Source organism: Castanea sativa, chromosome 4 (genome assembly GCF_040712315.1).
Source record: "Castanea sativa cultivar Marrone di Chiusa Pesio chromosome 4, ASM4071231v1".
In the NCBI taxonomy this organism is placed as follows: domain Eukaryota; kingdom Viridiplantae; phylum Streptophyta; class Magnoliopsida; order Fagales; family Fagaceae; genus Castanea; species Castanea sativa.
Window position 1 is genome coordinate 19,471,071 of NC_134016.1, and position 4,540 is coordinate 19,475,610.

At 33.7% G+C, this 4,540-nt stretch overlaps 1 long non-coding RNA gene across 1 annotated transcript; it reads left to right on the forward strand.

The window, feature by feature from the left end:
• The first annotated feature begins 1,929 nt into the window (after positions 1–1,929).
• Positions 1,930–3,329, forward strand: LOC142631207 (uncharacterized). The gene is made up of 3 exons (XR_012843541.1): positions 1,930–1,964; positions 2,556–2,767; positions 3,260–3,329. It is a non-coding gene; the product is annotated as an uncharacterized LOC142631207 (long non-coding RNA).
• Positions 3,330–4,540: the final 1,211 nt, after the last annotated feature.

Sequence of the window (4,540 nt, forward strand, 5' to 3'; positions counted from 1 at the left end):
TTGCATGTTGAATTATCATGCCCAAGACTTTTCTTGAGCTGGTTTTCCATTTCCTTTATACTTATTATGTTGCAGTTGATATAAGCTCTTCACTCTTGATGAGTTTGCTTAATCATTTCCTGACAAGGTTAAATCTCATTTCTGATCCACTTTTACATATTGAATTTTTGTGTCTTACTTCATTATTTGAATAACATTTAAATTAACTTTTGTTGGTTTCTTCTTTTATCTAGGCATTCCTTTCACGATTCCTTGGTACTTGGAAAAACTAATATGGCCCTTCTCAAGCATCTTATATCTGATTTTGAGGTGGAGCTTATTAATGGATATTTTCCCCCACATTTGAGCATATCCTGCAATTTTCTTGGATTACTTCATTTTCTATTGGGATTATTGCATGTTGAATTATCATGCTAAGACTTACGACTGACTTTTCTTGAGCTGGTTTCCATTTCCTTTATACTTATGATGTTGCAGTTGATATATGCTCGGTGAGTTTTGCTTAATCATTTCCTGACAAGGTTAAAACTCATTTCTGATCCACAGACATATTGAATTTTTCTGTCTCTTATCTCATTGTTTGAAAAACATTTAAATTACCTTTTGTTGGTTTCTTCTTTTCTCTATACATTCCTTTCATTATTCCTTGTTACTTGGAAAATCGCATGTGGCCCTTGTCAAGCTTCTTATATCTGATGTTGAAGCAGAGCTTAGTAATGGATATTTTCTCCCACGTTTGAGCATATCCTGCAATTTTCTTGCATTACTTCACTTGGTGAGTATAATAAAACAATGCATGTTGGTGGTCAGCTATTAACTTGATCAACAATAACTTTGTTTATGTTTGTAACTGTCTTGTACACTTGTATCATCTTGGGACAAGAAACAAATAATTATAGTGAAATGGACATGACTGTATGCAATGGATGTAAATGATTTGGGCCTACCTTTCCACTGTTAGGATGTGAAATGATTGAGCGTCTATTACCTCTCAATGATTAGATTTTATAAAGGTCTTGCATAATAAGCCGTAGCTGTTGTAAGGAGTTTTTAAATTGTAAGAACTCTGTAGTAATTTTTTTCACACATTCTTACTTGATGATGCTTGTCTTGTTTGGTTCAAAGATGAACTTGCGGTTGAGTTTGTTTTCAAAATCATTATTGTAGATAAGTGTGACCATTGTTGTAAACTTATAGGGTGCATGTGTAACTTACCACTAAAAAAAATCGGGTGACAAGCAACCTGTGTGATAGTTGAACTGCCTTCTTCTTAAATAGAATTATATAGATCTGAGATCTCAGCAAGTTGACAAAACTGGTGATACAGTTCATATAATGAAGTATGGTATAAAGAGAATAACAACTCATAATAGAAGAGTTCGCCTGCCAAGACTACCTAAAAAGCCTCACACTCTAAAAACATGATAAAGGGCCTAATGTTTCCGCTTTTCTAAGAGTAGTCTTTGTAAATATGTATATTACTATTAGTAGCCCCTCCAAACACTTTTTAAAGATCCATGTGCTCTTTGTTTTTTGATAGTTACAGTTGAGTTACAAGACTTTTGGCAAATTCATGGGCTTTTTTTACGATGTTGGTTTCTAAATGGATTATAATGATGCCTATAACTCCTTCCCAAAGTTCTACATGGACAAGTGATTTTTTTAATGAATTTCTCTATGATGTTGATTTAGTAGATTTTGGAAGGTGGGTAAAATGTGGAGTTTTGCTTAATTCTCAAGGGATTCTTTCTTAATTCTTTTATCAAAATTAAATTAAATGGAAGATCTTCATACTTGTGTAATTTTATTGATGATTTTGGCAGGCTGAAAACCAATGAGTTGCTCTGGAGTTTTGGAAGAGTACTCTAAACCCTCCAACATGGACAAAAATGCTGCGTCAAGTATTGGTTGATGCTGCTTTTGGTTCAAAGCTAGGTGCAATGCGGAGGGAAGCCCTTAACGAGGTATTTAAATTATTAACTCTTGGTTTTGCACCTGATTTAAGTGTCTATCTGAAAGAGTTTCTAGATTTTTGCTGAAATTTTTTTGCTAAAAGTATTGTAGATAAAAGTAAAAGTTTAATAAATTAGTAGGTGACTAACATGGGGCCCACAAATAGTTATTAAAAAAGCAAGAAGTTCAACAATTTTTGTATCACTAAGAGTGGGAGAGAGGGAGAGGGAGGGAGAGTTTTAGCCAAATCTCTTTTCTTTATGCAATTGATGGTATCTGCCAGCAATTTTTAAACTGATTGTTGGAGTAAGGATATCCAGTTTTCCGAATTGGGTTGCAAATGCACAATTAACTGGGATGTACAATTTGGGTTTGCAGTTCTAGTGAGTAGGGGAATCCATTAACTCTGGTAGTGGGTTATGGGGTGAAGCATTAGTAATTTAGTATCCTAATGCTTGTAGATCAGTTTATAGATTTTAGAGATCAGAACTCCCATCAAAATTTGATAGTTTTCATGTTTGAAGATTATCCATCTGGAATTTTTGTTATTTTCCATTCTGCATTGATTATATATTAATAAATGGTTGTTTCTCCAACTACAGTTGATAGACAAGGATCCAAGCAAGGCAATTTCCCTGTTCTGGTCTGCCATAATTTTGGGGACTGGGTTGATAGTGCCTTGAAAGACATGGCTATTGTGATGAAACAATTGGATCGATTTGATGAGGCAACTGAGGCTATCAAACATTTTCGTCATCTCTACCCTTATGATTCTCAGGAATCTCTTGACAATCTGTAAGTTGAACTCTACAAGGTAAAACTAAACCCAGTTTTATCCATAAAAAGTTTCTTATATTTTACTTGCCATTCTTTGTCATTTGCCGTTTAGCTAGTACATATATTTCATCACCTTAGAAAGGTTAGTTGGGTGAAATGCTTGTATCAACTATAAAGTTTTACGGAAAAGATACTAGATCTTGTTGCTGTAGAGATGGGAAACATATGATTCATATGTTGAAACTTCTTACTTAAGATTCATAACATGATGTGATTGCACGTAAAATTAAGCTTCCTGGAAATTATAAGTTGACGGTTATTTATACTCACTAAAAAAAAGTTGACACCAATTTATATAATGCTTACTGTTGATGTAACCTTTTTGATCTTGATGATTTATTAAAGTAAGTAATGAATAATAGAAAATTTGAATCTTATAGTCATTATCACTAAAAAAGAATACCGAAATTGAAAATTCCAAATGATTGTAATTGTTGAACTTTATTTTATTTTTTATTTTTAATTTCAGAAGTGGATACCTTAATGTCTATTGTTGGGAGCAGAATTGATCTTTAAGGTTGCAATTGGATGAAGAATTTGAGAAATTCTTATAATTTCCAAAATGATGGGAATTCCAATCCCATTAATCTAAATCTCTATTCACATATGAAAGGCACTTCTTCTATCCTTTATGAGTACGCTCTCCAGCCCCCTTTGTGGCCTGAGCCAGAGCACGTAGATGTAAAGAAGCCTGAGGTACCATGTGGGGTGTCTGAACTGAAGCAATATGATGGACCTCAGTGTTTTGTTACTCTTGGAAACCGTGGTTTGTATAAGTTCTGAGTCTGAGCCTTTCGTGTATTACTTTTGTTCCTCCACAAAAGAGAAAAGTTTTTGGAACTGATTCTGTTGTTTTCATTTATGAACTTATTACTGCAATTATTTGATAACATGAACTAGTATCAATTTTTTAGACCTTGATTTTGCTCATGGAGAAGCCCTTAAACTTTGTAACTGTCTAGATTGTTGCTATGGTGAAATAATATTCTCTTTTCGAATGCAGATTGGGTTGATGGTCTTAATACCTGTATAAGGTTTATATTTCATAAAAGTTGGTTGGGCTGGTGGCTTATGCCTCAAAAGAAGAGTTCTTTTGCTTTGCAACTCCCTAAAAGGTGGTGGGTATTTGGTCTCAATCTAGCACTCTTTGATATAAAGGTCTTATTTCATTTAGTTTACCCCTAATAAGACCTCGCTGAAATATATAGTCCCGAAAAATGTTTTACTCCTAATAACATGTGCAAGTTTTTGTATCTAGTAAAATATTAGGAGCGGCAGAGGCAAGGCCAGCCTATATTAGTGTATGCATATTATTATGTTACATGTAGCATCTGGAAGAATTTTATTTGATTTGTAAGCTTTTCATTACCTTTGATATCTGGGATAATGGTAAGAATTTAATTTAGTATGCATCAAATTAGTTTTGTATATGCACAGCAAGATGCTAGAAGTTTTATGGGACTAAAAAGCATGTCATGAATGTATTTTCTTCTGAACTCCTATTTATGTTGAAGGATTTTGGTTACATATCTTGGTATCAATTAGTTGCTATGAAGTTGTTTAAGTCGTGTATTATTTTTCTACTGAACATTTATGGATTTTACATGCATGTATTTGCGTGTAAGCATTTCTTATATTTTATAGAGATCTGGAAGGGTGGAAGAAGAGATTGAAATGCTTCAGCACAAGCTGAAGCATATTGAAGAAGGTATAGCTTTCAGTGGAAGGAGGGCAGAGACAGCTAGATCTC